The sequence below is a fragment of the Blennius ocellaris genome (genome assembly GCF_963422515.1).
Source record: "Blennius ocellaris genome assembly, chromosome: 15".
Taxonomy (NCBI): domain Eukaryota; kingdom Metazoa; phylum Chordata; class Actinopteri; order Blenniiformes; family Blenniidae; genus Blennius; species Blennius ocellaris.
Window position 1 is genome coordinate 11,040,047 of NC_137664.1, and position 12,533 is coordinate 11,052,579.

Genomic DNA, 12,533 nt, shown 5'->3' on the forward strand with positions numbered 1-12,533 from the left:
ACCCCATCAAAGCATGTTTTTTTTTTGTTTTTTTCCCTCCAGTTCTCTCCCCCTCTCTGTTACTCTCATGATTTAATCCTGACCATTTCCCCCTTCTCTCTCTATCCCTGCTGACTCCTCCCTCCATTTCTGCCCTGCACTCCCTCTCGCTGCCTCTCCGTCTCTGACACACTCAAACACACGCACACATATATACACACCCTCCACCCCCATCGCTGCAGTGTCTCAACTGCCTTGGAGCAAACAAGAGAGGATATAGAACACAGACGTTAATAAGACAGAGAAAGAGGGGTGCTGAAAGAGAGAGAGAGAGAGAGAGAGAGAGAGAGAGAGAGAGAGAGAGAGAGAGAGAGAGAGAGAGAGAGAGAGAGAGAGAGAGAGAGAGAGAGAGATGTACGTGTGTGAGTGTGTGTGTGAGAGAGAGGCTGTGAATATGAGGAAGATATGAAGATGAAGCAGCGGGACTAAAGGTGGATTGCACACAGCCTTTCTCTCCCTGCAAGGGGCTGGTCTGCAGTATCCTTTGTAAATGGATGCTGGCTTGTGAACACGGTAAGTCTGACTACTCTCAAGCATTTTTTTTCCTTTTCTTTTCTTTTCTTTGGTGGGGGGGGGGGGGGGGGGGGCAGCCTGCAAGATGATATTTCACTGTAGCCATTCTGTGGGAGCTGACTGTGTTTTCTTGATAAAATGGGGAAGGTGATGTTGAGAGATGGAACCAAGGCAGGCAGGCAAGCAGGCAGCCTGTCCAGTCCCCTCCTCCACCCTGTTAGGTCTGTGCCAACGGACGCTAACCTAAGCTTGCAATTTGACTCATCATCTCCCCAGAGCATCCTTGCTTCCTCACAGAAAGCTTTTATCTGAAAGCAGTGCTTGGTTTGTATAATTACTGTATGTAGGACAAGTGGAGGATGCATCAGAAAGGTGTGTGTGTGTGTGCGTGTGTGTGTGTGTGTGTGTGTGTGTGTGTGTATGTGTGTGTGTGTGTATAGGCCATATCTGTAATAGACAGAGGGGGAATTAGAGCAAAACCGCCATCATACACGATCAGGTGTGGAGTACTTACAACTGGCTTTATGAAACATTGAATGTGAATGTGCAAGTGGGAGGCGTTCAAACCCTGTGAAGCCCGGCTCTGCGGGCACAGGGGGAAGCAGGCAAATTGTGGCCTGACAGCAGCACTGGTAACATTGCAGAATATTGCCAGAGGAGCTTTTTATTTGCTGTAAATTCTTATAGATGAATAATTTCAATCTTGACCTGGAATTTATTTGGTCCATTTGTGTCCAGCTGTTTGCGTCGGCTCATGAATATAAATCCAAACGGTGAGACGGGGAAAGAGGGAGGGAGCAGAGCGGATTCATTACTCAGCTGGCAAAACAGGACTGTTTGTGACATTTTCAGTCTCAACAATCTTTCATATTTTCAACCGAGCATTATCATGCTTTTTTCTTTTCTTTTCTTTTTTTTTTTTTTCAATGAAAAGGACTGAGGGGGGGTGTTGGGATTTGTTGTATGGCATCAGGAGAGCATGTGTATTTGTGTATACTGTATGTGTTTGTGCTTCATGCTTGAGAGGGAGAGAAAAAGGGAGAACCAGTACAGGGAGGGGTTGAGGGGCTGGGGGGGTTTAACAGTAGAGAGGCAGATGGGGCAGAGGGGCGGAGGTTGATGCAGCAGAGAGCGAGAGAGAGAGAGAGAGAGAGAGAGAGAGAGAGAGAGAGAGAGAGAGAGAGAGAGAGGGAAGGAAACAGAAGATTTGGAACAGATTGGATGGATGAGTGCAGGGAGGGGGGGGGACCGTGATAATTTCATGGTGATAAAAAGACAGCGCTTTTCTGAGCATGTGACAGAGAAGGAATGCTGGATGTGTCTGTGATACTTCCACCACCAGCAGCAGCAGCAGCAGCAGCAACACACAGAGGCCCTGAGACATCTGTGAATCAAGGAAAAGATGGTGGAAATTCCACCACGCCTTTCTTTCTTGAATCAGAGATATCAGACCTCTGCTGAACCCTTGGTAATGCCTCTTAATCGAGGTATCGTGATGAAAAAGAATCTCAAGATGCAAGTGAATCATTTGTCATCAAACAGAATATTCACAAATTTCGACAAGGTTCAGTTGCAAGTTGGGGGGGGGGGGGGGGGGGGGGAGTGTAACTCACAGATAACTACAACATTATTCTGATGAATTACACTCACGTCCAGTGATGGCTGTAGTGATGATAACGAAATGGGTCTCAGTCGGGCTTCAAGAGGTCTGAGTAGTGATTTAAAATGGTAACCATATCAGCAAATGCTTCATGGCACCATCTCAGAAAAAAAAAACGCTTGTCGGCTTGTTGCCATATCAGTGAGTGAAGGAGAAGCAACTGTGGGCCATAATATTGTAGCCTAAATTGATGTTTTGCATGTAAACATTCTTTTGCAGGTGAGACCGCTCACAGTGTGTCTCCGTCTGTGTATGGCATTCTGAATTCAAATGGTTTTTGATGATTTCGTCCCACTGTGATCAGGTTTTTCTGTTTTTTTATGTCCTGCTGATGTCTCAGAGTCTGGTTATTAAGCAGTGAAAGACAAAACAAGGTCACATTCAGCTCTGATCAGCTCTGCAAGCTGCACTAACATTTAATTTGCGTCTCCTACCAGCTCTAAAATGTTCTGTTGCTCTCTGCAACATGTTAGAAAATGTCAGGGGTCAGCAATGACCGTGGCTTTAAAATGATGGATGACGAGGTTTGCAGTGAAGTTTGAAAGGTTAATCACATGCCTACATAATGAGCCCTCAGCAAGCTTCATACAGAAAAAAAACCACACTGAAAAACGTAATTGTGGTTTTCTACAGACGGCTCGAATATCATGTTTTAAGCAGCACAAACACTGATTTGTTTTGTTAAACAGAATACACAATATCAAGACGAAAACCTCTGAAATCGGTGTCAAAAAACATCACATAAAGGAATAAATCTTATTCCAAAAGCTGATTTCCAATATGCTGAGACTCAAGTGGCTTTATGCATATAAAAAAACCCAAGAGCAATAGTGTGGCAAACCCTATGCTGAGTTGACCTCCTTCCACCCCTTTTGTTACTTGCTACATCCATTCCACTGGGTGACATAATGGCCGAGGACAGCAGGGACAGCCTTGGTTTTTAAAGTGACAGCGGCCGTAGAGGTAGCGACTCCTGTGTCACTGTATCGGGGCACGTTAAGCCATTTTTAAAGTTGTAGATGAGCTTTCAACTGAATCGGACAATTAAACTCGGCTCTTTTACAGTTGAGCACCAAGGGGGCCGAAGAGAGGCCCCTCAGCTGCCTACTTAATAAAATGATTAATGTAAGGTGTCAGTCAGTTTTGTCCTAGAAAGAGGGAAGAGGAATTATGCCATTTATCATGAGTTTCATGCACATTTATGTCGTGGTGAGAATGAGCATGAAAACTGCACAGTGAACTTAATCACTTGTAAAGCCATAGGAAAAGTGTGTGTCCCTGAAATCTTTGTGTCTTTGTTGCTCTGTCACTGTGTGTTCAGACAGGTCATTGCTCTCATTCATCTGGCTCAGCAGTTGTGTTTGTTTTGGGTCTTTAATCCCAGCCAGGTACTAGGACAAAGTATCATCCCCACACAGACAGCTGTGAGACACATTTTGGCAGCCATTTGTTTTTTGACAGGCGCTGACGTGGAGAGAGACTGATGAATTACTTGAGAGGAAAGCATCGGTAAGAACTGCTGTCACATGAATCGACCAAAATCTTATGGGCGGGGCCCAGTGAATGAGTAAGGATTAGGTTATCTTTCGGTGTTACATAAAACAACATCAGCTCAATTCATCCCCGTCTCTCCCTCGCTCTCTCTCTCTCTCCCTCTCCCTCTCCCTGCCCTCTTTTCTAATCTTTGCTGGTAGTCACATACAGGGCCCTGCCTGTTTTCCTGAGGCTGGCGAGTGAGAGGGCCTTACTTCCAGCACTCAAATGTGAGTGATGAGAGGGCAGAGCAGAGGGGACTAACAGAGCAACTTTGTGTTCCATTGCACACACATAACAGCGGTCATATGACAACAAGGAGGTGGTGGAGAGGGAGGGGGATGACGAGGGAGTGCTGTGGCCTACTACCCACTGGTGAGGGATGCTGGTCTTGTATGGAGAAATATGAAGGGAGCGAACGTGTGCATAAATGCATGGCTGCACATACATGTGCAGCACATTTTCCTGCTGAAAACAACAGAGGCTGATTGTCCGAGGTTGGTAAAGTGACCTATATTTACATTGATTGCCACATCTAGTGGTTGTAGTAATTATCCTGGGAGCAAAGGAGGAAGTCGGACGACGAGTATTAAAAGTGACAAAGTTCACACAGGAAGGCCGGTCGGGGGTGGACAGAGGGTTTAAACAGGACTTTCAGATAGTGAGCATGACATTTTTGCTGCCCTCTCTATGGTCAAAATTTATTGCTGCCCATCCCTCCACTAAACCATAGCAACAAAGATGGTCACATGGCAAACGCTTATTGTAGAATCCACAACTCCACACATTTAACAAACAAAGTGAAACAAGTAGAATGTGGACTGGTTTGTTTCCCTCTTATTTCACTCCGAGGTCAGAATAATGCTCTCTGAAATACTGCCAGTAACACAGTTCATAGCGGAACGGCCATCTTGTTTTGATGAGGGTGTTACAGGTCTGCTTTTCCAAGAAAACACATGAAACTAATGTCAGGATGGTGAAGCGTGCCAGTGACCTCCACAGTCCACCGGTAGGCCCACTCCCTGCTTTACCAGAAGCCGTTCCAATAAATAACAGAATATCTGAGGTCTGAGGTGGTGGAAAAGTGAGTTTTGATTTTCAGTATTTTGCATGTGTCTTTGTTGGAACAGGTGACATTTTCTCACTTCCGTGCTTCCATACTTCCGCTGTTATCTGTTGGGAATCTATGAGTATATTAGACTTAAAAGGATATTATTTAAAAATAATTCTGGAGGATTTTTTTTTATTCTCCACATTGTTAACATAGAGAATAGTGTGCTCTTAATAATTTGTGTCAGGTTTCTTTCACTTATTGGCCATCGAGTAATAACAGAGCTATTGTTTGGACTAATGGCTGTAATATTGTTTCATCTACTGCGGTGTGAAATGTTTTTCATTTTCCTGTTGCAGTTATCAAATCACGGATAATGTCTGTGGGTTGTACAAGCCTGAAAGTGTCTGTTACCCACAATTTCCTTTAGTTGCAGAAAGCGTTTGTTTTATCTGTCGTGACCTAAATGGACACTCTGCTGACATGAGTTTTCATTTAGAATGTAGACAATACTGTTTATAAGACTGGCCTTAGTTGTTTCAGCCTATTCAATACAGTTAGTAGCAGAGGTAATTCCTTGTTAATAAGCAGAGAAGTCTTTGTCAAATATTAACATTCATTTATGAGAGAAAGATTAACATGTGCAATAGATTTGTTTACACACCAGTGCATTGCTCAGTGTACTGCTATCCACCTTGTGCCATCTTATCCTTTCACATTCGGAAAGCCGAACCAGAGCTCAGCCTCCGCACAAACATGCCATTGTCATCGCTGGCTGGCCTTGTGACTCAGTGTGACCCGCTGCATTGGAGGAGAAGGAACGCAGACACTGAGATCAGGAACGTTAGACAGAGCACTATCACAAAAAAAGCATCCAGCATCGGGAGGCCTCACCCCCATCCTGTCTCCACCCTCTTAACAGCCCTCTGTTTTGGGGGAGTAGAAATGAGAACACTGCCCACCATTGTTTCCCATAATGAATGAGCAGTGTCCTCACATGTGTACTGTATACAGACATCTTTCTCTGAAAATTGCAATCAGGGCAGCGTGTTACTAAACTATGACATGGAAGGCGAGAGAGAGAGAGAGAGAGAGAGAGAGCTGGGTTAGTTTACCATAACTACCTTCTGCTTGACGTCTTATATTTAATTTAGCTCAAACCTCTCAGATGATTTGATGCATTCATAATGAACGATTAGTTTCACATCACTGGAAAAAGCAGGCCTGGCTTTCTTTCATGCATGTTTCAAAGAGTGAAATTAAATGTTTGCGGACCAAATAAATGGTTGTTGCCGGCCGTTGTCATTATACCCACGACATGTATGTACAATCACATGTTATGCAGTAATATGTATGGGAGTTTGCTTGTTGTTCCTGTGAGTGTGTAGGTTTTCTCCTGGCATCTGAAGCTGTATGGTGTGAACGTGAGTTTGTGTGGCTGTTTGCCTCTTTGTGTTTGCCCTGTGATGGACTGTCCGGGGTGGACCCTGCGTGGCCCCCATAGTCAGCTGAGATTGGCTCCAGCACCATCCACCCATAAAGCAGGAAAGAAAGGATGGATGGATGTTTTAACAAATATCTACCTTTTCTGACACTTCTATAGTGAATTTTGCTTGGTTTTCCATCCAATCTACTTTTATCGTGGTGTCAATTTGTAAATGTCAGTAAACTATTGTATTCAATTCTACCATAGATGTCAGTTAATAGAAAACAAACTGCACTAGTTGATACAAGATATACAGTAATCTCCTATTGGCTGTTGCAATTTAATTTTGCTTGGGAGACTAACTGAAACCGATGTAAAGAAAATTGTTTTAAGTCAAGAGGATACTAATTGTTTATGGTTCAGAGGACTGCAGGTGACAAATATGCAATGGTTTATTCAACCAAACAAGGTGTTTAGGATTAATAAACAAGGAGTTTATTAATGTCACCATTGCAGCAAGGCAGCAATATACAGAAATGATCAAGTGTTCACTAAACCTACACACGTGATTTGAATGCCGAAACGAGCATCAAACAAATATGCCAAAAACATCAATATAACAACAAATCCACGATTACCACCTATTCCACATTATAACCTTCAGAGTAGGTGAAGGTTGGCCTTGGTGTCCCATATCCAGACTTGACAGTGTATTTTGGCTCACAACATATAGCGTGAGTAGATTTAAATGTCCTCAGTTGAAAACACTTCACGAGGTTAAATTTATCTTACGCTTCTAAATGATTTTTGACTGATTTAATTGAGGTGCACCAAAGTGATCTGGGAGATATGGCAGCCCTGCCATAATAAGTGTTCTTGCAGTGAAATATCAGACACCTAATTTCCTTTCAGAGAGTCTTTGTCAGACCGTTTTACTTCTGAAATGTGAATAACTTGCTCCCCTTTTTCAACATGAATAATGAGGCCTATTGTTTGTTTAGTTTTCACTATAATCTCATGGATTTCTGATAACAGAAGACATATGAGAAGGTGGAATTTCAAACTAGTTTATAAAATGAAAATGAAGAAAGGTTGAAACTGTTGAATGGAGCTGAAGATCACCCTGCCTATGACCTACATCTCATATGATACTGACGTAAAGTGGGGCGACCACAAAGCTCTGAGTCATCGCACAGATGCAAGGCTTCTAGGTTAGAATACTTCATTTATCTGATCCTGCAGCGATCTGGACGACAAAGCATACATTTTGGTTTTTTATTAGAAACAAGAGACTCAGTTTATGTTTGCAGAGGCGTCACATGACACTGTAGGATCTATGTTAGGAACTGGCATTGGGGTGACATTGATCTATCATTCTGCAGCTTGAAGCATGAAATTGACCGTCTGCTGTTTTGTCCCACATTCTACAATAACGTAGTTGCAGCATATCCTGCATATGAATTGCACACAAAAACCATTTATAACCCTAAGCCACCTATAATTTACAACTGCATTCTCTCAAACACATGCATGCCAATGACCTGTTTTATCTACCGAGGTTTCTGGCCTTCAAATAATGTCATTGTTGTTCTGTTTTTGGGAACAAATTGACAGCATCTGGTTAGACAGTGAATATGTTATGCTAAAGATAGTCAGGCATGTTGGAAAGGAAACACGTATTTTCAGAAAAATCTAAAAATTCTTTCATTTCGGGTTGCAAAAGGATTTTTGAGAGATGAAGCTTATGATCGTTGCAGTACCAGTTCCATTTTATCACGGAGACTTGTTATATATTAGCTGCTAGATGCAAGAGTCCCTGGAAACCTTCCCACACTGGTAACATCTCCAGTCCTCTCTCCTGAAGCTCAAACAGAGCTGATTTAAAACTACTTCTGGCTCGAAACAGAATCCAGTCAGGGTCAATGTGAACGCACAAATGAGACGTGGTGACTGAATAACATACACAAAAGAAAAAAAATAAAATAAAAACTGAGTTCTTTGATGTCCTTTACTGCCATTCTGTCATTAGTGCCATCTTTTAAATACTTTTTATTTAAGGCCCATTTGCGGATAACTTTTACATACGATGTTTTTGTACTTTAATATTTTTGATTTATTATCATCAGTTCCTAAGTAAGCATCTCAAGTATTCTTTGCTCACTTCTAAAATGACAGCGCAGTGGTTCCCAAAATGAAGTCCCTTGCTTCTTTGGGGGAGCGGCATAGATCAACATTCGGAGAGTGAAGCTTCGTTTACCCTGACAACGTCATGTTATCGCTACCCATACTAAAGAATATTACAATACGACAGTGTTTTGGATCGAAAGCAGAGCTGGGACACTAAATCTGTTCGTGTCTTTGTATGTTCTCGCCCACATGAGACTTGTGGCTTCACTGGAATATTTTGATAAATCAGAGACCGATTTGTGGATTTGCAGCTTTTCTTAGAGGTGAAGTGCAGTCGAGCCAGTAAAAGAACATTTTGGTGACCTTTACTGTTTGATGGTACGTAGCCAGCTCCAGGTTCTTCCATGATATTACAGAAATCCAGGGATTCACAATGGTACAGCGATTTGGATCTCTGCTCCGGGCCTTTTCTTTGTAGAATTTGTATGTTCTCCCCATACGCAAAGTTTCCCCCAAAATAATTAAAATTTAAAATAAAATTGTTAATTTTGTGTGTTTGTTGCCCATCTCTCTGTGCAGTGCTATGATGGACTAGTCACCTGTTCAGGGTGCAGCCTGCCTTTTGTTAACTGGGATCGACTCCAGCTCCCCTGTGATGCTAAGCTGGATAAAGTGGGTACGAAAGAGTGATGGATGGATGAATTCAGAAATCCATTTACCGAGCATGTCAACCTTTTTCCATGATTGCACTGTGGCGATTTCAGCTCGACTTTTTTTTTTTTTTTCTTTCAAAATTGCAGGCTCTTAAGATTCCTCCAAAGGCTTGACTTTTAAAGACAAGGGATCAATTCTTTTTTGAGCAATTGTATGAGGTGTGCTTCATGCAATCCAATAATCCAATACTTCAACCTGTACAATAAAGCGTGCGATAAATTATGTCTTAGTCAAGATTGGTTGTGTTGACAGTGTGCCAGTTGGGACTTGATTCAATATGGTTTAAGACTGTACTTTGTTGTGTTGCTGACATGGGGTCACTCATATACATTATGTACACTCACGTGTTTCCTCCACATCTGAAGCCACAGTAGCTAAAAATGGACTTTAAAGACTTGATTTGAGTCATGTGTATTGCATCAGCCAGGCGTGGTCCAAAGAATGTAGCATAATAAGACGGAAACTTCACGTCTCCAGTTAAGCCAATTTATTCTTTGAAAACTCAAGATAAGCTCCAACATTTTCTTTTCAAAAGAAAATGTTTGTTGATGGTGAACATTTAGATTACAGGACCATTTAAGGAGGCAAATCTTTACTGAAAAGTCAGTAGCTGCAAGAACATGTCTGCTCCAGATTAAATATTTAAAAATCTCCAGTGAGCACAGCCTCAAGGCTATGATTACTTTGTCACTGACCAACCAGGCAGCGCTAATTTATATATCAATATTGAATATTTTACCCTTAAACAGAATAGAAGTATGAGTTCTTTGTAGGCCTCATGCTTTAGTGAAAGTGAAGTTCATTGAATGAGTGCCATTTTTTTTTTTTTTGTTTCCAGTTTCTGAAGCTGCAGATGATACTCTGATATGAGTGTTTTAACTGTCAACATGGTGGTTTCTAGACCTTAAATTCCGGGCGAAGAAATGCAAACATTCACGGAAAAGGGGGAAACAGCTTCAGCAGGTGTATAGTGCTGATACTCTGCAGTCACACAATTACACCAACAATCTTTGAACCGTCGACAGAGAGCAGTCAATGTCAGCATGACCTCCTCCTATTGCTGCATTTGAGTTTGGCAGAACGTCAGTGCTTTAAAAAAACAACAACAAAAAAACAACTTTTATTTAATGCAGGCAAACAGACATGACGTTACCATTTAAGTCCTCAGCCAGCCTTTCTCTTGGCACATTTCAAATCACTGCACTGCGAGGAAAAAAAAATGTCAACATTCATGTTTATCTGAAAGAGGATTAGTTGGCCCCAACATCCGTTTATCAGATTTTCTGATTTATATGCCTTCATTTGGGAATGAAAGCTTTTTGATGTATTCGTTGTTTTTCTTTCCCGCTCAATCTAAGTTAATCGTCACCCACTGATCACCTCAGTTTGCCTATACCAAACTGTCTTTGGGCTAATTTTATACTGTTATAAGGCAGCAGCAGTTGAGGAATGCATGTCTATTGATCTTCTCACATGTTCTCACTTAATGCATTGCTTATTCACTGCCTCTGTGGCATTACATAAATAAATAACATCTCTCCAGCAGAGGCTCTTGTCTCGCTTAGAGGCCTTCTCTGTTTGGCAGGGCAACTTGCAGTCCCAGGAACCTCACAAGGCTCTTATTTTTCTGATCTTCGTCTATAACAGCACGGATTGTCCTTCCTATACATACACATATATATATATATAACTCAGAACATTGAAAACAGATTCTTCAGAGGTGACCTTTAAAGAATGACATACAGGTGTTTTAGATTGCAATCATACTGCAGCTCATAAAAATCTGATCACTATGTCACACCGGCTGCTTAATCGTGACACAATAGCAAGACTTAGCACAGATGTGGGGATTAGCTACTGTTCCACTCCTGGGGTTTCTAATAATATTGTATAAATCACTCTGCTCGACTACAGTATGATATTGTACATGGATGGTACCAGACTGCCTGCAGACTTTTGGTAACCTCTTTTTGTCAGACCACTGAGGGGAAAGCGAGGTGAGATTTCAGACTCTAAACCAGTTGCCTTTGGAAGAGAAAGCATCAGCACTGTGCAGCTGATTGTAAAGCATGTGAGCATTTTTTTTTTCTTTTATGTGCATATACTGTATGATAGTTTGCTAGAGGGAGTTCAGCTGCAGCATTGCCAGTATCCAGCTTTATTGGGATGTTTCTTTATTCTTCTTTTTTTTAAATGCTATATGAATAAGTGTACAGTTGTCAGGAAGTCACATTACCTCAGCAACATTGCCTTCTGAATAGTTACCATGAAACTTCTAGTTCATGTGCCTTTCTGCGTGATCCCTATTAAAGTACTGTATCTAACAGGGGCCTCATCCGATCCATCCTGAAATGCAAGCCTGCTGACTGTAGCACACACACACACACACACACACACACACACACACACACACACACACACACACACACACACACACACACACACACACACACACACACACACACACACACACACACACACACACACACACCTGCATGCCTCATTCATAAACCATTACAAGACGACTGAAGACTCGCCTCCGCCTTTCACCTTTCTTCTCACAGCAACGCACTTTTGCTGTTCATGCTTTAAAATGTTTTCCTGAATTTGCTCGACTCTCACATATTTCAATATTTTGCACAGCGACCACCAAAACCATCTGGATTTTCTTCAATTAATTAATTGATTACAAACAGTGGGGATCACAGAAGCAATGTATTAAATGTGTTTATTCACCTGATTACCTGTTGTTTAAGCTGATTCACTAATGTGTATGTTACTTGTCAACATCTGAAATGTGATGTGGAAATTCCTAATCACAATAAAACAGTAAATCTTACAAAGGCCATCAATAAGCTAAGATCTAAATGCAAAACAAATGTTTTTTTTCATGTTCCTTATCAGAATCATACCACAAAGCTGGAATGTGCAAAAAATAAGTTCAAAGAGCAATAAAACAAAACTTGTGGTGCAAAGAAAGTCACAGGCACATTCTTGTCCTTTTGCAACAAATCAACACCGTCATCAGTTTTCTGAGAGTTTTTTAGCAGCTCTGCACAGACTGTATTATCTCCTGCCTGAAGTCTTGCCAAAGCAATGGGGTGAGAGGTCGGTTGGTTGCTGCATGAACGGGTGCATGAAAGACGGGTTAGATCTGCTGATTAAGTAAAACTAAGAGTTAGATTTGTAACAATGACATGCTCACTGGATACACACCAACTGCAGCATTGACCTACTCATGTCAGTGCCACAAGTAATGCTCTGTTGCATTTCAACCAACACAGGCCGACTTAATAGGTGGATTAATTTAATTTAATTTAATTCGAATCACATGTCTTCAGTAGCATGACATGATTAATTTCATGGTAACATATAATGGGTTCAATATGCTTGTGTGGCTCGTACAAACAGATGCCATGCAATACAACCGCATCTCCTTCCCACGTCCTCTGAATGTTGCACTAATCTAG

General features: G+C 41.7%; 1 protein-coding gene across 1 annotated transcript in view; it reads left to right on the plus strand.

The window, feature by feature from the left end:
- Positions 1-261: 261 nt before the first annotated feature.
- Positions 262-12,533, plus strand: part of gnaz (guanine nucleotide binding protein (G protein), alpha z polypeptide) — a gene marked incomplete at its 3' end in the record, with an annotated part of 28,447 nt that continues 16,175 nt past the window's right edge. Inside the window, exon 1 of the mRNA XM_080510041.1 lies at positions 262-552. The remainder of the gene's footprint in view (positions 553-12,533) is intronic.